This window comes from Pinus tabuliformis, chromosome Q, assembly GCF_031772625.1.
Source record: "Pinus tabuliformis cultivar Carrire ecotype Pingquan chromosome Q, CPIR1, whole genome shotgun sequence".
NCBI lineage: Eukaryota > Viridiplantae > Streptophyta > Pinopsida > Pinales > Pinaceae > Pinus > Pinus tabuliformis.
The window spans coordinates 432,875,194-432,898,589 of NC_142296.1; positions in this window are offsets into that span (position 1 = coordinate 432,875,194).

The following is a 23,396-nucleotide window of genomic DNA, read 5'->3' on the forward strand; positions in this document are numbered from 1 at the left end:
TCATTGAGATAGAGGCCATGGGATTTGGATGGTGTTCTACATTGCAATGCCTCCATGGATAAGCTAGCCATGCATGCCAGTTGAGTCTCTTTCTCTTGTAGCTTCCTCCTTAACAATTAATTTTCAGTTTCAAGGTGGCTTCTTGTAATTGCTTCCCTATCTCTGAGAGCACTCAACTCTCTTCCATTTCTCTGAGTTTGTTTTCCATATGGCTAATATCCTCAACTCCCTTGGATTTGGATATTTTCATCCACCTATGTGTTCTTATTCTTTCTTTCTTTAATTGAAAGAATAGTGGAATTGTAAATTTTTGTGGGATTATCCTTCCTCCCTCAAGTAGATTATAATAGGAGGCAAGAATAGGCTGGGGATTAGGTTCTTGTAGCTCTATTGCTTCCTCCTTTACCTTTGGCTATCCTTCCATCCTTTTCTCAAGCTTTTGGGTCTCTTGTAGTTTTGACAATGTCTCCTGTAGAACTATCTGAGCCTCCTGTAGGACTGTTTTTGGGTCCTATAGTACTACCTTCTCCTTCCATGTGGAAGATCTAGGATTCCCCCTTTCATATGTGATAGGTGTCTTGGAAGGGGATTCTTTCCCCTTGGCAGAGGGTGAATCTTCAATTACAATTGGTGTTTTTGAAGAGGGCTGAGGTTTTCCTATTTTGATTCTTGTGCTCTTCCTAGCCCTGAAATACATGGAGGCCTGCCTTTTCCTCTTTTGTTTTGGCTTGATTGGTGTACTAAGGGTAGCTGCTGCCTCCCTTTCCAGAGTCTCAGGGGACCCTTCTCATTGTTCTACCTTTTTTGCCTCTTTTTCTCCTCCTTCTGTCTCTTTTTCTATCTCTTTTTCCTTTGTTTCTTCCTGCTTTGTTTCTTCAGCTTTCTCCTCCTCTATATCAGTTCCCTCCTTCCTTTCTTGTTCTGCTAAGTCACCAGTCGCTTCACCTTCTCCCCCTTGCTGCTCTTCCTCCTCACTGCCAGTAGGACTGACATCATAGGTTAAGGCCTTTATGTCACCCTCAGCTGTCATGTTTTGGAAAACTTCTCGTGCTATAAGGAGTGTAAATGTATGGAGGGCTTCCTCCACTAAGATTTTGATTAACCCATGGTGAGCTAGCTTCTCTGAATTTCTTTCTTGAACCTTAGTGCTGGAGTCAATGAGGGACTGCAGGAGGAAGTAGAGGATATTGAGCTTCTGAGGTGCTGGAGTGTCCATGCCATACCTTAGTTCATGGAGGATTCTAAAGTGATAACCATAGACAATGTTGTACTTCCCCTCACAGGAAATGTATTTGATTATTTGATAGCTAACCTCGTCCCAAGGGTATGGTATGCTAGCCCTTCTAATGCCATTTTTATCCTCTATAAGGGTTTCATTGTTTTGGAAAAAGTTTTTCTTGGAAGCCTGGCCAATTGGTTTCTCATCCTTACTCGAAGGCAGCCCAAGAGGAAGGGTAGTGACCCTACTAATAAATTGAGGGGTTATCTCCATGGAAACACCTCTAAAGGTGACAATGGCATGTGTTCGTGTGTGAGGGACCAAAGAGTGGGAATTTTTTTGGGCAATCTCCTCATCAAACCCTCAAAATTTCTCAAAAAAGTTCATCCAATTTACTCTTGTGAATATGTCCACTACTTGGGGATGTGCATGGAGTCTTGTGGAGTTAGTGGACTCCTTTCTCATAAACCCTCCTGTCATATTGTCTATGCTCTTTTGGAAAACCAAATATGGAGGTGGAGATAATGAATTTTGAAAACAACAAAGAAACAGAGGAGACTGTTCTTTTTTTAAAAATAAGCACAATTTTTTTTATGTATTTTCTCCTCTCCTAAAGACTTATTTCCTCCTCAAATTGAAACCACTTCTTGCATATGTTGATACTCACTGTCCCTCCTGTAGAATTCATGTAGGTGCTCTTGTAGAACCTGTAGGTGCTCCTGTAGAAAATGTCGAGAGCAGTAATATGGGAGAGATTGATGGAGGATGATCGTTGCGAGGTTGTGGGGGCACAAGGAGACTGTTGTAGCTGAGTTACAAGGAGAAAATGAAGGAAAAGGTGGTGAGAATGCTCAGGGGGAAATACTTATTACCCTTCATGGATATTTCCGGTGATGGGGGGTGAGCTGGCAAAGTATACGTTGGCCATATTCAGATCGTTGGTCCCCACCTGCATTGTCATCATGGCCCCTCCTCGTAATCATCCCTCATGATTGCATCAGAGTTCACACTTCCTCCACTACTTGTCCTTGACATCTTTCTTGAGTTGACTGTGCGCATGTGTGAGTGACATCTCAGATGAGTGGAGTCAACTAGATGAAGGTGGCCAAGTTAACTGGCCACCTTTCCGTCATTCAACCTCAACCATCTTGTTTCTTTTGCATGACTTCTAATTACACAAATGCAAACAGAGAAGCGAGTTAGTTACTTACCTGTGATCCGAATGTGTTTTCTGTGAGGTGTTGTGGCTCTCTCTCTGTTGCATGCCTTTATTTCTTTTGATGCATGCTGTCTGCTTGCTGATGTGTGGCTATTTCTTGTGCAGGTTCTTCTCTTGCTGGATTTGAGCTTCAGGTGTTTTCTCAACCTTCATGTTTGCACTCTCTTGCTATTGGTGCTGGATTTTAATGGGATCAGCTGCTACAGGAATTCCTACAGCAACTCCTGTAGCTACTTCTCCCCTTGAAACTTCAGCTTATTTCTATGCTTGGAGCTGTGAGGATGATGCTAGAGGTGTATATAAATATGGATAGGTAGTAGGTAGGCTTCAAGTGAGGTGGATGGTGCTGCTTCCTCTCTTGTTTTTTTTTTCTTTTATTGAAAAACTATTTTTTCTGTGTTTTTCTTAGATAGCAAGAAAAATGATGCTTTAGGTGTGATGCAAGCTTGGAAATGATGGCAAGGAGGTTTGAAGATTGTAGAATGGATTATAGGTCCTTCATGAAGCTTCTTTGTCCCTCAAACTACCTTTTGTAGCCATTTCTGGCTCTCTATAATTCCTACAATACCTCCTGTAGAAAACAAAGAGCCTCCTGTAGAAAGCACAGTTTTTTAAAAAGAGGTACAATGGGGTGAAAGAAATGCCAAATATGATGGAGGAAGGTGTGGAGAAGGTAAGATGGACGCTGGTGTGAATGTCAAGGTCCCCTTGGCACCTTCTTCTGCTCCCTGTAGTCCTCTTGCAAACCTGTAATGCAACAAAAATTCATATCTTTTCTCTTTTTTTTTGAAAAACAACTAGGGTGCCTCAGAGAGGTTTTCACCCTAATTGCCTACCCTGGGCGCCTCCAAGGGAGGTTTTCACCTAGGGATCTTATTCTTTTTTCTCTTCTTTTTTTTGACATCACTGGGCCACCTCAAAAGAGGTTTTCAACCCAATGATGGGACTCAAGTGCCTCATGGAGGTTTTCACTTGAGTCCTTATTATTTTTTTATTTTTTCTTCAATGAGTGGGTGAAGTGGAAGCTAAGACATGCTCCACTACCATCACTATTTTATTCAGACCTTCAATAAACTCTCGCTTGGAGAGGGGTTTCTTGTAGAATTTCAACCGATGTCCATTTACAAGCATGGGGATGGCTTCATCATCAATGGTTCTGATCAGAACTGAACCATTGTCATTACATTTCTCCACAGTGTAGGGTCCCAGCCATCTTGTCTTCAGCTTGCCTTTGAAATCTTTGTATCTTGAATCATAGAGTAGTGCCCAATATTCCTCTTGGAATTGCTTCTCCTTGATATTTTTGTCATGCCATATCTTTCTCTGAAGCTGAACTACCTCTGTATGGAGAAGGGCTTGCAATCTGTATTCAGCCAATCCATTGAGCTGAAGTAATCTCTCCTTCTGTGCATGGCTAAGGTGTAGGTCTAGCTGAGCATCCATCCTTAGGGTATTGAATTCAAATTCTATTGACAACAAAGCCTTCTTCCCATAGACCAACTCATAGGGTGTGAAGCCTATGGTGGTCTTCCATGTTGTGTTGTAGGCCCAAGTGGCCTCAACTAATCTATCCACCTAGTCTTTTCTGCTGCTGCTCACTACCTTGGTCAAGATCCCTTCCAATGCTCTGTTAGTGACCTCCACCTACCCATTGGCTTGTGGATGGTAAGGGGTGGAAGTCCTATGCTTCATTCTTTGATGTGTGAGCAGGTCTTCAATCAAATTGGAAATGAACTGACTGCCTTGATTTATGACCAACTCTCTTGGATACTCGAACTTGTAGAATATGCTTTCTCTAAAAAACTCAGCTACTTTTTCCTCTGTCAACGCTTTGATTGCTTGTCTCTGCCCACTTTGTCAGGTGATCGGTGCACACAATGATGTATTGTTTCTTCTTTAAAGGAGGGCTGATAGGACCCACAAAGTCCATGTCCCACTTCTCAAATGGCTCAAAGGTAACTTGAGGTTGCATGGGCATCTCATCCTTTAGAGTAGGTTTCCCCATCCTCTGACACCGATCACACTGGTTGGTATATCTCCTCACATCATGATGAAGAGTGGGCCAGTAGTAGCTTGCTTGTAATATCTTGAAGGTAGTTCTTTTTGCTGCAAAATGACCTCCACAAGGCCTGTCATGACAGGTCAGGAGGATGTCAAAGACTTCCTCCTCCCTGACACATCTTCTCAAGATCTGATCTGGGCCAAGTTTGAAGAGATTGCCCCCAATCCAGGTGAAAGGGGTGATTTTCCTTACTATCTTGCTCTTCTCTTTTGAGGACAGGTGTGGTGGGAACTGTGCTGAAACCAAGTAGTTTTCTATATCAGCAAACCATGGAGAGAGTACTGAGATAGCAAACAGATGTTCATCTGGCATTTGGTCATCCACCATTCCTTCTTCACCTGCAGGAAAATTTACTCTAGACAAAAAGTCAGCAACAACATTTTCTTTACCAGGCTTATCAATAATGGTCAAATCAAACTGCTGCAGTAAAAGCAACCATCTAATAATGCAAGCATTTACATCTGGTTTGTTCATTAAATATCTAATTGTAGCATGATCAGTGTGCACAAAGGTTTGATAGCCTGTGATATAATGTCTGAATTTGTTTAAGGAATGCATGACAGCTAGGAGTTCCTTCTCGGTCATTGTATAGTTTAACTCTGCCTTTGACAAGTTTTTGCTTATAAAGTATATGGCATAAGGTAACTTTTCATCAATTTGTCCTAAGGCTACTCCTATTGCTTTGTTCGAGGCATCTGTGTGAATGTGGAAAGGTAGGGCCCAGTTTGGGCCTCGGAGAATTAGTGTAGTCACTAACTTGCTCTTCAAGGTATCTAGGGTTTCTTGACAGTTTTCTGACCAAATGAACTCAACATCTTTTCCTAAGAGGCCAAACAAAGGAGAGGATAGCTTGCTGAAATATTTAATGAATCTCATGTAATACCTAGCTAAGCCTAGGAAACTTTTGACATCTCTCACCTTTTGAGGAGGTGGGACCCTTTGGATGATGGCAATTTTGTTTGGGTCCACCTGCAGTCCTTGCTGAGATATTGTATGATCTAACACTGTCCCTTCAGTCATCAAAATTCACCTTTTTCCAGATTGAGGGATAGGTTCATCTCAATACACTTGTCTAGAACTTTCCTAGGTTAGATAAAGCTTCCGGAAAGTCATAACCATAAGGAGTAAAGTCATCCATGTATATCTCTACTGCATCATGAACTAATTCAAAGAATATACTCAATACCGCTCTTTGGAAAGTGGCTGGAATGTTGCACAAACCAAAAGGAAGGACCCGGTATGCAAAGGTACCCCAAGAACAAGTGAAAGTGGTCTTATCTTGGTCTTCCGGGCTGATTTGAATCTGATTGTACTCGCTAAACCCATCTAGGAAAGAGAAAAAATTTTTCCCTGCCAGACTGTCTAACACTTGATCTATGAAAGGTAAAGGAAAATAGTCCTTTTTAGTGGCTTTGTTCAATTCCCGATAGTCAGTAAAGATTCTCCACTTACCATTTTTCTTTGGCACTAGAACCAAAGGAGAGACCCATTCACTGTCAGAGATGGGATAGATGAATCCTGCATCAAACAATTTATGTAGTTCTTTCTTAACAATATCTTTAAGTGTTGGATTCATCCTCCTTTGAGGCTACCTAACTGGCTTGCAATCCTCCTTGATGTATATATGATGAGTACATACTGAAGGGTGTACTCCCTTCATCTCCTTATAACTCCAGGCAAAGGCATCTAGGTGTTTTCTCAGTAGGCTACACAGTTCCTTTTCTTGGGAAATGGATAGGGATGGATTAATTTTCAAGGTTCTTTCTAGGCCAAACTCTATATTCTTAACACGGAGAGAAGTGGAGTTGGCCACATAAATATTAGTTGAGGGGTTGTTTTGGGTTCCTCTTATTATGTCCTCTAATGGTGATACACTGGGAGGTGGATTCTGAATCATATTTTCAATCATATCATCCTCATCTTGTTGTTTTCCCCCCATGGCAATTTCTAATGCACAAAGCGGTGCAGAATAGACTTCATCCTCATCTTCCTCCTCCAACCAAAGAGGTAGATCATGTTCTAGCAAGGGTTGGGTAGGAGGATATAGGATTAACTGCTTGGACATGTGCCCATTCTTTATGGTCATGTTCCCAGCTTGACAGTTGATGTAGGCATCGGCGGTAGCCAACCAGGGTCTTCCCAGAATGAGAGGATACCCAGTGAGCTTTGCCTTTGGTTGGAGAACTAAGAAATCAGCAGGGTACTCCCAAGAATCAATGGAGACCATCACATCTTCCACAATCCCCTCAGGGGTCATGGTGGAGCGGTCTGCTAGCTGTAGCACGGTCATGGTCTTCCTTAAGGAGCCCTGGAGGTTAAGTTTGAGCATTGTGTCCTTTGTCATCACATTAATGGCAGCTCCCAATTCAATCAAGGTATGAGGGATCATGGTGCCATTGATGTGGACATCAACTACTGGGCTTCTAGGGTCTAGATATTTTGGATAGATTACCTGCCTTAACATCAAGTCAGATAGTTTTCCGATGACATTGATGGTTGGGGCATCTCTCTTTCACCTCCTAGATGCCTAAATCACTTCTCTTTGATCAACCTATTGTAGATAGACACATATTTTATGGCTTGGAGAAGTGGTATCTTCACACATAAATGCTTCAATTCTCCCAGGAGTTCAGTTTCTTTTGGGGTAGGCTGGACTGTCACGGATAGTCTCTCAGGAAAGGGTGGAATTGCTTTAGGTTCACTTTCCTCTTTATCTTCCTCAACCTCCCTGGGTGGAGGCTAGATATCTAGGAGAACTTTCCCAGATCACAAGTTAATTTCCTGAATCTCCACAGCATAAGTTGGGCATGATGGTTCCCCACTATACACTTGCTGAGCCTGTCTGTTGTTCGGGTTTGGATTTGGCTGGGCAAGAATTTGGGGTTGCTTTGGTGGAGCATGAGGTAATAGTTGTGGTTGGGCAGGTGGTGGAGGAAAAAGAGCGGGAAGAGAGTTATCTTGGGGCCTCCACCCATGATGAGATGCATTCCACTGAGGTTGTGGCTGAGCATAGGATTGAAATGAATGGGTGGCTGGTTGGGCATGATATTGAGATTCGAACGACCATGGAGGAGTTGTGGACCATGAAGGATGAGCAGAAGGGCCCCAATAAGGTATGGAAGTGACTTGGTTGGGGTTGTAGTATGCCTCAGATGTCCCTGGCATCCCCTGCTGTTATGGTCTAGGTCCATGGAACCTCCTTTGGTTTATGTAATAGAGCTATTCAGTGACTCCCTCAGCCCCTTGATATACAACTTTAAGTCTGGGTAAGGAAGGGCACTTATCTGTAGAATGATTTTCTTCACAGACTGCGAAAACCTCTATAGAGTTCAATGGGCATTCATTCCTAGGATGCCTCTTAGTGCATCTAGGGCAAAAAAATGGCCAAAGCCCTCTCTGCTTCCTCTTGTTTCCTTTTGATATGTAAGGTATCCATTTTCATGGCAAGAGTCTGTAGAATCTCACTCTTGAAGCCTTCCAGCATGTTTCCAATTTCTCCTTTAATGGATGAGTTAGAGGAAGAGGTACTGGCTATGGGTTGACTTCCACTACCTTTCTTTCTGGCTGCTCTAGAATGGTTTCTAAAAACAATCTTTATGTCCTCATAGGATAGTTAATAGATGTCTCCCCCGGCCAGTAGATGGAGGGTGTCTAAAAGATCTTCTTGAATTCCGCTGAGTAGGACCAACTTTAAAGACTCAAGGTCAAGTGTACACCCGACCCTTTTGTAACTAAGTTGGAACCTCTCTTCATAGTCTTCCAAGGACTCATCACTTCCTATGGTCATTCGGGAAATTTATTCTTTAGTATATTTTGACCTACAATAGTCTCGACACTTGTTGTTAAAGGCTTGCTACATTTGAGCCCAAGTTGTGATGCTATTGCCAGGTAATCCCATGAACCAATGCAGTGATGCATCCTTGAGAGTAGAAGGGAACAATTTCAACTTTTTCTCATCTTTTGCATAGTCATAGGTTTGACAGATAATAACAAACTCGAACAAAAAGGTGTCAGGATCTTCTGTAGTCCGACCATGGAAATGAGGTAGAGCGGAAGGGCTTATATTCTTGATTTTGGTGTCCCCATTGGTCTCTCGAATTGGAAAGGTACCCTCTATTCTCTCTCCTTTCCCCCTAGAATTTATGTTTTCAGCCATTGGCTTCAAAGGAATGTTTTATTCTTCTTATTCCCCTATAGGTTCTTCAAATATATCTGGTTGTTCACCTAAGGGTTCTTCTTGATTGCAGCCACCGAAGAAGAGAGAATGTTGGCTGTGTGAAGTAGTGAGGGTGTTGGGAAAAAAATTTCCTGAGTTATCTCTATTCCTACAAGGCATGACAGGAAATCTTTTTGGTTTGTTTTTGTTTCTTTTTCCCCACACTGATAGTACCTGCAGAAACTGAAATTGATTGAACAAAACAAACTGCAACTAACTGAAATGAACTTGCTGAAATGAAATTTGCAATATTGTAAGGAAAGCAAGGAAATGCAGAACTAAAGGAAAAGGAATGAATAGTCTACTATTGCTGAAATGAAATTTGCAGAATTGAAAAGGAAAGGAAGGAAATGCAAAATTGAAGGAAAAGAAAAGACTAGTATACTTTTGTTGAAATAAACTATTAGCAGAATGTTGCAATAGAAAATAGAAGAAAGCAATAATCACAGAATACTCTGACGCTTCCCTAGAAACAGTGAAAAAAAGTGGTGAGCACCAGTATTATAGCAATAATGCTGCAACTCCTGGGTTTCCCACTTTACTCTTATCAACCCAGTAGTTCGTAACAAACATGGAAGCGTCAGTGCTATATGCACAAGTACTAGTTCTTACTGCAGGTTGTCATTTGGTCAGCCGATGCAAGATCACTAGGAGCTCAAGCCAACTTCTATGGATTCCAGAAGAAGCTCTATATGTGATGAAAGGAGAGAAAGATTACTCTACAGATGCTACTCTAATTGCAGAAAGGAGAAAGACTGAAATGTAAAGCAAACCTAGTAAACCCTAAATAACCAACTAATCCTACTTTTGCAGAAAGCACTATGAAATCCATGAAAGGAATGTCATTACCTATTCAAGGAAGTAAAAAATATCTAACTATGCTATTTCTAGAAGTAAATAAGTAAAAGACATATTTTTGGATTTTTATGTGAAATTGACATGCATGTAATTTATTGTGTGTGAATGTGACAACAAATAGGTGGTGTTGGAGGGTGCTTTTGGGACTTGAGAGGATGTAGGATGGTGTGGATGGGTCCTAGGAGGTCTCAGGTGGCCTTATATAGGCTTTTCCCACACTCGGCCTTCAAAAGAAATCCTACAGGAAAATCTACAAGAGGACACAGGGAATCTACAGGAAAAAAACAGGGTAACTGCAGGAGAAGCCTGAGAGCAGTTTTAACTGTTTTAAGGGTGTGAGAGTGGGTGGAAATGGTGGATGAAGGTTGGAATGAGGTGTTAAGGTGCCTAGGGTCTACCAAGAATCACCAGGAGAGAGGAAGATGATTGGGTTTGCTCAAGGAGAGAGGAAGAAGTTCTATGGAAATGCAGAAAACTAAGGCAGAATTGAGGTGAGGTTTAGGAAACTTGCAGGGCATGGATCAGATGGAGGATGTGATGGCTAATAAGCTAGCCTACTGCTAGAAGATATCTGCTACAAAGGAACTGGCAGTCAACCAATAATATCAAACAAGCAATGAAATGAGTGCATCTAGAAAAAAACAGAGTTTTGCATCAAACTAGTCTAAACTATGATCTACAAAAGGAAATGCTGAGAAATGCTGCAAGAAAGGAAAGATTGAAAGAAGACTATTGCAAATAAAGAAGTGAGCATGATGAAGAAGATCTGAAGCAAAGCAGAAATGGACTATTAACCTACTAAAAAGCTACAAACACTAGAAGTCCTATGAATGAGGAAAATCTGTGCTTTTGGGGTAGCAAGAGGGTCTTTGCCTCAAATCATGGTTCCAAAGGGAGGAAGAGAGACCAAGGCACTATTGCTAGCCTTTTTAATCTTCTCTTTATCACTTCTTAACCTATTACAGAAAGCACAAATGGAAGCAAACTACTAAATCATCAAAAGCAACCTATTCTTAACCATTAAAAGAAATACATCTAACAGCAACTTAATCTACAAACTAAAATAAAACATATGAATACAAGTAAAGAGGAGCTTGGCTGCTTGGATTGGGCCCTAACCCAAGAGCTTCAGACCTCTGAGGTAACTCAGTGCTAGCTAAAAAAAGATTCCATCTTTATTATCAAAACAAGAGCAAGATTACATGAAACTGTCACGAAAATAATAAGCTCGAAGTTGGAGCAGAGTTTACATAAGCAAAAATCCAACAAAAATCCGACCCTAGTGAGGCCCTGGGCCTCTCTACTTATACAAATGAAGCTACCAATAGCTTCCTTAAAATCAGGGAGGCTTGGCTCCCAAAACTTGAGAAAATCATCAATCATCCTCCACTTGCTCGGTTGCCTTCTAGTGCATGATTCAGCTGCTTTTATTCCGAGTTGAATAAAGGGGAATTCGAAGTGAGGAGTAATAAATGAGGGGGATTCCCTCCTATAAGTCCTCTCCTTTGTCCACTTAGAGTTATTGTTGCCATTTGTCCACTAGATCCTTGACTTTGACCTCGAAATTCATCAATAATCTGCGTTAAACACATGGTAGACCACATGGCATCATAACTAACTCAACTCACTCTATAAGGATAAATATAATCAGAAAATCATACAATAAGCTAAGAGAATGGTTGATTTGACTAGGTTAGGAGGTAAAATGAGCCCATATAACTACCCATTTATGAGGCTCATCAGTACATGTCTTAAATAATTTTAAATTGTTTAATTTGGGTATTCATGAAATACTTTTTTTAATTAATTTAGGTATCGATGAAATATTTTTATTATTATATTTGTGACATATTTTATTAATGTTATTTACCTACCTTAACCATATGAATTAGAATATTGAAAAATTACTAATGTAATGTAAATCTTGATATTAGTGAAAAAAATATAAATTAAAAATGTGGTCCATTTGACATTAATAACCACGCCACAAAAAAGCACAAAAAAATAGTCATATATATATATATATATATATATATATATATATATATATATATATATATATATATATATATATATATATATATATATATAGATATATATACAATTAAATATAAAATATAAATCTAAAAAGTTATAGTTAACTATAAAATAGTTAAAATGTAGCTAATCATAAAATACAAAATACAAAATAGTTAAATAAATAAATATAAATAGTTAAATAGCTAAAAAAATGTATTCAAAAATGACAAATTACATTCTGACCAAAAATATAGAATATATAGTTAAATATAATTAAATATAAAATAGTTAAATAGTTAAAAAACGTATTCCATAAAGGACAAATTATTGACCAAAAAATATATTTAGGGAGAAATTGTGGCTTTAGTAGATAATGTTGGTTAAAAACACCAAAAAAATAGTTATATATAAAATATATATAGACAGTTAAATATAAAATATATATAGACACTTATTTTAGTAAAAGTGTCATATATTGAGTATTTCACTAAAAGTAAAAAATTATAAATAATATATTATTTTTTTTTATTAAATCTCATGCTAATAAATATTGTGGAACATAGATAAAATTAAAGTAATATTAAAAAATTATCTACATGGCATTTTTTTATTAATTTCTTGATTTTTCCTTAGGAGGCCACTTTTAGGTTGAAATTTCCTCTAATTATATGGTATCATTTGAAATAGGCTAATGGTTTACAACTATAACTATTAATATGAATGTTGATGTTATTAATATGCTATAGAATTGTTGTTTATGTTGATGATATGGTTTGGTATGGACTCATAATGCGTTTTGTGTTTTTTTTCTTATTGAGTGTGAAGGGATGAACGACCGATAGGGAGTCAGAGTGCTAATAAATGTCAGGTGTCATTGGGAGAATTTTTAGGTTCTAGCACCATCTCTATCTTCAATGGCTAAGTTTTTTTCTGGTGTCATCTACCAGACATAACTACTGTGGTCTTGCATGAGGTGGGTTGGGTGAATGAGGTTCAGTACTCTGCACAGTGCACAATAAAAATTAAGCATCATGATATGTGTGAGTTAGGTATAGCATGTCACAATCCATACCACAATCCAATCAGACTGTGGAAACCTAGTTTTGACAGTCACCCATTAGCATCTTAGGTGTGACTTCACTCACTTCAGGGGTGTTTCCAAAAGGTTCTATGCTAAGCGGGTCTTTGTACGCCACTATGTTACAAATCCCGGGTTTGTTAGAATCATGCACACCAACAAATGGTTCTTTTACTGAGATTGGGATGGTTGTGTGACAAGATTGTATTCTAGGAATGTGGAAACAATGGAACCCAATGAGGGAGGAAATTACATGGTGGTTCACATGGAATCTATGCAAGTTTGTTGTAAAAGAGATTGGAGACAAGAACCAAAACTTGGAGAAATGGCTACAGAAGTATGTGCTTACTAAATTCCACAAAATATTCTTTCGAGAGTTTCCTAATATCTTGAGGGAGTGGGTTCAATGGCTAAAGGAAAACAACCCAATGTATCGACACGACGAGCCAAGGAAGTGGACGTTAGAGGATGTATGTTAGCTTTAAGTGGTAAGCAACAAAAGTTCCCGTGCTGTGGAGATTTGGTTCGAAAGTGTTATCAAAGGATATATTGGGAAGTTTTTAGTGGAAGAGATGATGTCCTATACTATAGTGGAGCATAAATTTTATAAGGGACCAAGAGGAAGGTTTATAAGGTAAATCCCATTGTTGATAATGATGATGTTGTATTACCATAATGTTTTGCCTATGGAGTCTGACACCATGAGAAACTAAACCACCTGTGCAGATGGGGAAGTGGGGGAGGCATGGGAGATGGTTCAAGAAGTAGAAAAGGGAAATAGAAAATAGATTACAGAGGAGGATGACATTGGGCTCATAACTATGCATAAAGAGGAAAAATGAAGGGATGGAGAAAGCTAGTTATGAGGATGACACTTTGAGGAATGACAAAAGATATCGATGGGGTTATGCGAGAGGAGGTCGGTCAGTGTTGGTACTTTGATGAAATAAGGAACCCAAAGGGAGGGGCTAGGAGATGCCATCATAGGACAAGGAGTAATGCTAGTGACTAGGGTTATGAAGGGATGTAGTTCAACATGTAATGAATGAAGGTAGTTGAGTTCACATAGTATGAAAGATTCAGAATCGGAACAATAGAATCAATCCATGCCCGTGGTCGAACCCACCATCCCATGTGCATCTACAAACTAGGAGGTAATCACTCAACGTACCAATTTAACTATTGTAGAAGGTAATTTTAGTAGGGGAGGAGGAAATAGTAGTTGTAGTGGAACTAGCCCAATTGTAGGGGGGCAATGCAAGGTATTCAGAATGGGAATGGTGCGTATCTAGGCACATAGTTTTCTAGTAGTACAACAAGTGTAGGAGTAAGTACTTCGTCAGGGAAGATACATCCACGTCATTGCACCATTGGACCTACATGAATGGAATTGATATGTCAAGCCCGTGAAAGGTGAGCTTAGTTGAGAGGATGTGGACAATATTTATGATGTCACAACTTTACGGGATGACTATGTAAATCCAACAAATGACAGAGTGTTGAGCTGGTGAAGAATTGGATCCTACTCCTCTAACTCAAAAAAAGCCTTAGAAATTGGTAGAATTGATTAGAATTGGATTTGGCGAAGAATTGGATCCTGCTCCTACTCCTGTGAACACTAGAAGATGTGCACATGTTACAAGGATGGTGTGTTGGATAGGGACCGATGTGCATAATCCACCTTGCTTCGATGGGCTTTTATAAGTAGATATTTTTTTGGGAATATGAAGAGAAGATACTGAAGTGTTAGAGGATTCCCATGATATACGTTGTGTGGCACACTACACCATCCAGGTGGTGGGATGCACATAAGGAGAAATTCGCAGGGTGGTGACAACGTAAGGAACTATTGAAATTCAAGTTTGGGACCAAATATGGAGTTTCTGGAGAGAATTATTTAGGCATGGAATGCCCTAGGACCCACCTGAAGTAGTGTATTGAAACATGGATGAGAGGACATGTACCACAACAAGAATGGGTACATAAGTTTATAAACACTTTGGATGTTGTTCCAACCAACTAGTATATTGAATTAGAGGTGCACAGAGGAACATGAGATTCGGATGGTGGTTCAAAATTTCAGGGAGACATTTAGCTTTGAAGCAAAAAAGTCGGTGCTAGAGGACGCCCTAAAGGTGTTGCGATGAAATTTTTTTGTTGCTGATGATCCCACCGTGACTAGGGAAGGACCATTGTGTGCCATACATTAGCACTTGTAGCGGGTATAGGAGTTTTTAGAATGCTACAACGTGGCATAAAAGGGAGATGATGATGAGGACCCAAAAATTATTCAAATTTCGGAAGTTAAAGGTGAGTGCATAGTGGAGGGACCCCCATTGTACTTCCAAGAGTCCAAGAGTATGTGTACCTGATCAAGACAATGATCGTAAATATAGGAATTGAGGAAATTCCAAAAATGGTGGCTATTAGATACTATTGGGACAAGGATACCGTTGGTAGGGTTGCAAGCTCATTGTACTAGAATCTAGTTCTTGGTGATACTAGAAGAATGGGAAGCACTGATGAAGCCAAGGTCAAAGACTTGGAGGCTAGGGGAACACTTATGTGTGATGGAAATATGGGAATGATCTATGGTTATGCCACCTTCTAGGAAGTAGGATGATGACAAAGTGATAATAGGAAGGAGGGAGGGGTGTACCATACCCTATATAAATAAATTCAGGATACGTAGGTATAATAGTTACAGTGATATATGGAGTTGTAAGGGGGAAAAGGCATGAATTCATCTAATGTTTTGGAAAGGAATAGGTTGATACAAAGGATACATGAGTAAGGTCAAATATTGGGTAGTGTTTAGTGTTGGGGGAACCTGTGTCTAGGATTAACATTTGAGGGGGATAGTGTGACTAGACAACAGGTATATACAACAATGATAAGAGGGGTACAAGTCACGATAGTTCAGTTGTGGCTAACAGAAAAGGGTGGCAAGAAACATGACTAGTGAAAAAGTACAACAACTAGTTAATGAGCATGCTTTGGGTAGGTAGCTGGTAATTATGAAGAAAATCAAGGGTGTATGGGGCAACTAATACCAAAACGATTGCAATCATGGTAGGAAAAGGAGGTCGTTCTGTTCACCTAAAACAACTAGGTAAAGATTATAATGATAGGTCATATCAAATGGTGGTGTCAAAGGGAAGTAATGCATTGGGATGCAAATATGGACAAGTGGGTAAAATGAAAGCAAGTGAGCGATACCAGTAGCTGTTGAAAGGGTAATAAACCACAAGTTGGAGGAAGGATTCAAAATTTTGAAACAAAAGAATTGAATAGTGAGGAGAGTCAAAGGAATAAGTGAAGGTAGATAAGGAGTAGCAGGTTGAACAATATGAAGGAGGGAAGTCTAGCCATAAAAGAGTGGAGATGCACACAAAAATGTGTCTATCCCCTTCGGAAGAAAAGGAAAAATTGGTGGTAAAAATAAAGGTAACTTCAAAGAAGAAAAGCTCTGAGCCAATATCGGAGGTGTTTCATTTAATTATGCAAGGAGATATTTCTCTACGATCTCATGCCCAATTGAGATCACCAGACAACAAAAGAGAATGGATAATACAGTCTAATATCAATCCCAAATCCAGATGTTCATGCATGCAACTTTGATGTAATTTCTAATGCTACAAAGTATCAGCAAGTACCTTGCCTCATTACAGGTTGGTGAAGGGTTTGGGCCTGTTGCAAAATACTTGAGCTCTAATCAAGTGATGTATTTCATACACTCTTGATCCAAAGCTTACACATGAACACAACCAAACATAGATGACAAGTGATCTTCTGTAGAAGATCATCAACTCAAAACATCTAGAAATCACACATATAAATTACTGCAAAACTGATATAAGGGGAAGGAACATATATTTGTATTAACCATATAAATGAAAGTACATCAAATGTATACCTTCTAGCAAAGGATATCCTCTCCTCAAGCTTGTATTATGGTCTCCTCTCCCAATGCAGTAGAGCTCTCGTGATATAGTTTGGATACTCTCCCCTTACCCTTTTTTCTCTTAGTGAGATTATATAGGCTCCTTACATCCTCTAGGAGAATGTATCTAGACACCTAGGGGCTTGAGAAGTTAGGAAAATTCTACAATAATGGAACCCTATCCAACTCATACACAAGTGGGTCAATTTGATCTCCTTGGGAATGGAAAACTCTAGAAACCTTTTTCACAATTATGATATTTTTCTCAATTATTTCAATTATGAAATAATTATTATCTCATAATTATAATATTTTGGCAAATTAAATATGAGAAATTGCTCAATTATGTAATTTCACCCTTTTAACATGGGATAAATCTCACATAAGTAAATAAAAGGTGAAAAGGGATGCATTTTAGCCAAACAACTGAGGTAAGTTAATATTGGGTTTCTCTCACTATAATGGAGTGACAAATAGGGTTATAACAAGAGGATATAAGCTAGGATTCAAGTGCAGAAGCAATATATTACATAATGGTTGTGGGTTATAGATACGAGCCCAAGTATATGCCACCATTATCAAGACCTCAAGCACAAATGACGACACCTAAGGGAAGCAAGTATATAGTGTGAATGCCATATTTTCCATCAGGAGTGCTTCTCCAGGGAAAAGTGAAAAATATTATGGAGCAGATTAAATACTCCGATCATGATGTATGTGATCCTTCCCAACATCATGATCTCTATGATTACATGAAATAGGTGTAGAATGTGCACAATGTATCAAAGATGAAATTGTAAAAGTGAGCCAAAGGGTAGAAACTGTAGGTATTTTAAATTTATTTCATATTCTGCACTTCAAATAGGGAGATGAGATAACCTTTTTTACCAAGTGATACCAAGGGATTGATGGTCTGTGTACATGATGGATGTCTATGGCTTGATCGACCATTACCTATTACTGCTAAGGTAATCCATAGGATTACTGATATTCCCTTGGAAGGAGAGGACCCAAGATTACTTATTAATGATAAATATCTTGCTACAACTATGACCGAAACATTTAATACTAAGAGGGGGAACCGAGGGTTCCTAATATCAATGATACTATACCAAAATATCAGGTTTGTGACACATTACATCTCTTGTAAGCTATTACATAAGTGTCAGGTAAACGAGGTGCTCGTAGGAGTCAATGTTGTGGCAGATCAATGTGCCAAAGGGGAGCGGTTCACATGGTCTCCTTTTCTGTTGTAGGAATTTAAGTAAGATTGATTGGGCACTTAGAAGCTAAATGTAGAGTTTCGTTATCCATAACTATTAATTTTGATAGCATTGGTTGATGGGAAAGGACAAAACATTTCCAACTAGTAGTGGATCTAGAAAAACCCATCCTAGTGGTTGAGTTTCAGAATTTAATGGATTCCAGTGAGCCTAAGCATAAAGTTCTCATCACTCTTTTGTTTTTCCTATATGGGGATGTGATAGGAAATATCAAGTAAATTCCATGCGTTCCTACTGAGATCATGAAAAAATATGAGGATGTAGTGCAATTTAGGGCATAAGCTCACTATATTTGGGTTCTGGCATGAAGAGACCACATAAGTGTTGGAAGAAGAAACCTTATAGGCTGACTACAGAAGAAATTGAGGGTATAGTAGAGTCATGGGACCTTATGTGGAGAACCCCAAAGGAAGGCTCTTTTGATGTTGATACAATCTCGAGTGAGGAAGATATGAATGGAACCCCCTTAGACCAAGATCAACAGGCAGCCCAGTCATCAATTGCTCCAAAGCCAGAAATATAAGTGCAACATGTAACTCATGGAGGGAAACAACAATTAAAAAAGAAGAGAGTACTAAGAAGAAACATGAGGAGCATGTCTACAACAAAGGTGAGCAGAAAGTGGAAGGCTACTCATGCATCCCCAGTCTAAATGGTATTGACGAAGGATGACTTTGAGCACATTGTAGACCAAATGGAAGATGTTGTTGCATCTAGTTATGATAAATTACAACAAATAATAAGGGAAATGGATGTGAAATTGACTTTTTATTTAATAACAATAGGAATAGTAGATAGGCCTTCTATGAAATTTGGGGCACAAAACCAAGTTCAAGTGCAAACCCACACGACTGCATCTGTCGAGCAACTAAGAAAGGTGTATAGGATTCCAAGTGCTAGTGTAGAAATATGGGAACGGCCTACGCAGAAACCCTTAGCTACCTATGCGGATATCGATATTATACTGGCAAAGCTGGGTTTAGGTGATTTATTTTAGCTATATAACTTCGCAACCTGAGCGTTATAGGATAGACTCGTAGTCATAGATGCAGATTTGGAACAACATCAAAAGGATTGGGAAAAAATTCTCCAAGAGTAGAACATTCTGAGGGAGGATTGCCTAGAATGTTGCAATGCCTTTACCTAGGTGTATGAGGAGTTCATTGAAGGATCAATGGAAGTAACAACTAATTCTAAATAGGTAGAAATGAGAATTAAGAAGCCATTCAAGGGATAAAAGAATTAGTTATGGAGGATGAAGACAAGCAACAACCATAAGTGCCATCGAAGGATCAACAACATGAGGGACTGTCTTAACAGAATAAAGATTAGTTGGTTAAATATGAGAGGAAGTGTCAGGATATGGTAGAGAATGTTGATCAGTTGTGGAATGCAATGTTTGAGATTCTAGCTATCAAAAGGGTGATGACACAAATACAAGAGGTGAACAACCAAATTTTCTAGATTAACCAAACTATGGGGAAGACAAACCACACCAAAAGAAGGCAAGTGATGCATGATAAGGAATGACTCAAGGAATCTATGGTTGAAATCTACAAGGAAATGAAGTATTGGATAGATCTCCAAGATCAGGTTATGATGATTGCTGATGAATTTAGCAAGCCGTTGAAGCATGTGTAGACTATAAATAGTGAGGTCGTCGACATTTTCATTAGGGAATTGACCACTAGAATAAAGCACATAAAAGGAAAGGTCGAAGCACATGAATAAATCTGGGAAAGTTTGCAGAAGGTTGAGAAGGAGAAGATTTCTTAAACACATGACTAAGTGGCTTGAGGACGAGCCACATTTTTGTGTTGGAGACCTGTTAGAGGCCCATTTTTTTTGGTATGGTGGGACAACACAATAGGGCTTGGGAGCATGGAAAGGATAAGATGGGGAAAAAATAGGGTTGGCGAAGGAGGTAGGGTGTGGTGAAGATGGATGCCACACATAAGGATAGAAGTTGAATATGAGGAAAAAGGATTCGTGCAAGGATTGTTGATGATTATGATTCTATACAATATGAAGTCAACCAAGGAGATTATGGCAATGAGGTAGGTGGTGATATTTTGAAGAATGAATAGATGATGCAGAGTGGAGACGACTAGGGTAAGAGATATTTTGGAAAACTGTTAGCTTGCATGGGATATCTCAGGGATATAGAAGGAAATATCTTAATGGTTTCTCAGGACAACTGGACTGGTTTGGTGGGAAGATGCAAAGGTTTAAGTGGGTTTCGAGTAGCTATAAGATGACCTGTCAAAAATGAAGAAGAGGTTGGTTTGAAGCACTAGCGGTAGTAGATGGTAGTGTAATGTTGAGTGGTGGTTAGACAGTCGAGCATAGAAGGAAATGAATCTTAGAGTCTATTTATGTACCAATGTCTTTCAGATGTAATATGTGGGCATGTAGTTTAGTTTGTCACTGCTTCACAAACTTGTTGTAATGGTGTCGGTCTCTAGTGATATGAGCTTAATATTGATGATTACTATCTAGTTACTGTTTCCATGTAGTGCTATCATGAAAATTCGATGAGCCTATTGAATTAATACATGTAATATTGGATATTGTTCCTCTTTTGCTGATATGAATATAAATTGGTGATTGGAAAAATTGTCTTGGACTTTTGTTGCATATTTGTGTGAATCTTCTGTGCATTAATTTTTGGTATCATTTATAATAGGATAATGGTTTACAACTCTCACTATTAATCTGAATGTTGATTTTACTAATATGCTATGGAACTATTGTTTATGGAAATGATCTAGTCTGGCATGGACCCATAATGCTTTTCATGTTGAGTCTTTTTGACAAAGTGTGAAGGGACAAATGACCAATAGGGGCTAAGAGTGCTAATAAATTTTAGGTGTCACTAGGAGCATTGTCAGGGTTTGGTTCCATCTCTATCTTCAATAAATAAGTCCATGTTTGGGTTCATCTACCACACATAGTTATTGTAGTCTTGTGTAGGGTGAGTTGGGTGAATGAGGTTCAGTACTCTGTGTGGGGCATAGTAATAGTTAGGTGTCGTAACATGTGTCAGACAAGAATAACACATTGCAAGCCATAAGGAAATCCTGTCAGTCTATGGAAACTTGGTTCTGATAGTCACCCATTAGCATATTGGGTGAGACTTCACTCACTTCGTGGGTGTTTCCAAAATGGGCTATGTTGAGCCGGCCTTTGTTGGCCATTGTGTCGCAAATCTCAAGTCTGTTAGAATCCTGTGTACCAACATCGTCTGTATGGGGTCACTTTTATGATAAATGATCATGGTACAAGGTACTTCATTAGGTTTTTATTGGCCCACAATATTAAAATATGACAAGGAGTATGTAAAATGGTGCAATAAACACTAGTGCATGAGTATAATTGGGTAATCCGATAATATGATACTACATCCATATCTATTTGTTGGTTTAAGGGAGCCTGACCCAGGTTCAGAGTTATTCATGCCAACCAGCAAAACCCTAACTATTGGTCCTTTCGGCAACAACCTGCGTAGCACAGGCCGTAGTCTCACTTGAAGCAGTATTGGGGGATGCTAGAACTAGGTTTCTGCATCCAAATATCGTTTGATGTGTATTCTGAAACCCTTGTAGCTGAGATATACCTTCGTGCAAATCTATACCTTCCTATGGTCCACTATTGCAATTCTATTCAATTGACCTCCAAGTCTCCATGAAGAGATGTGATTGTGCTTATCAGACATAAAAGAGGCATATTCACAACTTTTGCTCAGTAAATAGCAACCATAGATCTGCCTTCGCATAGATCTACCTAATTCGAACAATTAGTAACATATCTATTTAATATCTTCGCGGAAACAGTTCATTACACTTTTCATGCATGAGTATGAAAGATCTAGCCGCTTCATGCAGAGAATACACTTTATTTCTTAGAAAACAGATCATTAAGATACGATGCATAAACTTAAAAAGAAATAAGAACAAGGCACATATGCAATAGATTCGGTCAAAAATAGTCTTTATTAGATTCAACATTCAATTTACAGACTCTTCTACCCTACATACCCAGCTGCAGGGGCCTATGCACTTAGCTACAGACTTTCCAAGGTCTTCGTGCACTCAACTGCAGGAGCCTTCCCCTTTTTCCTAAGTACAAGAAACAAACTCTTGCCTTAACACTTTTCCCTTACACTTGTTATTCACCAAAAGTTATCTTTTTAGACTCGTTATGAGTCAAATATTTGTAGCCTTTCTATTACAATAACATGGCCCACATCCTATGGGTGATTCTCAAAACCATCCTATAAATTACCCATACAAGGGGCTAAGCCCCTTTTACTCTTACTTAGATTCACGCTCCGCTTACACATTTTGTAGATACTTTACTTTCTTTACAAAATTCTAATCAAACACTGATTAAACTAACCAAAATTGACCCTAGGGACCCTATCCCAATAGGTCCCCAACACAAATATGTTGACTCACCCTCAAGTCATTAGATTGCTTCTATACTTTGTGGCAGAGCTCATTCAAATCCTACTTCAATGCTTCCAGCTTCACGATGCCTTGTACTATAGCCTACTTCACCTCTTTGACCAAATTTTATGTAGTTGGTACCTCTACCACAAGACGCATGGTCCTATGAGTCTGCTGCAAAGCTTTCAGTTTCTCTTTAATATTCTGAGAAATCTGGCTGGCCTCTTCTATCCAAGGTTGAAGTCGAGCCTTTAACACTAATTCTTTTTGCTACAAATCTTGTACTTGTGCCTGTATCAGATTCCCTTCTTGTAGGTGCGTGAAGCACTGGACTGGCACCAATGTGCATGCAGTCACCCTAACCTCATCATATTTCTACTGGGCCTCTTTGATTTCTGTACTGAATCTCTACAAGTTTGGGTCCTCCTGCAAAGTGTCCCATAAATCCATGAAATTGTTAAAAATGAAGTTGCAGCATTTGACTGCATTATTTAGAGTAGTCATGTGCTCCTTGATGGTTGTGTTGCGCTGCTCCTTGACCTCTGGCGGAGTAGTTGGTTGTAGCTTTAGCTATAATTCTGATATCTTCATCTCCAAGTCAAATGTGACTCTGCCTATCTCATCTTTTGATTCTTGGACTGTAGTAGCCAATTTACTGATCTTCACCATAGTTGCAGCTTCTTCCAAAATATGTAACTCTGGGATGGAATTACACGCCTATGTAATTGCTACTTCCAGGCTCTGACTTCATGCTTCTAACTCTTCCTTTTCTTTCAGAGCCCGAGCCTTCTTAGCGAATATTTCTTCATTATTTAACTTAACATTGCTGATCACTACAAGTTCGCGTTTCTCTCTGATGCGAAGCTCGTCTAAGACCCCCTAATGAACCGCATGTAGGGTCTGAAGTGGCAGCACGACTAAGTTCACGCCCATGCCTTTGATCTTTCCCAGGTGAGCACAATATTCCTCTATTTATGCATGGACTAATCCTTCTTCTAAGGAGATGACTCTCAAGGTCCAGAGTCCTTTCTGTCTCCAATACACTCTTGCT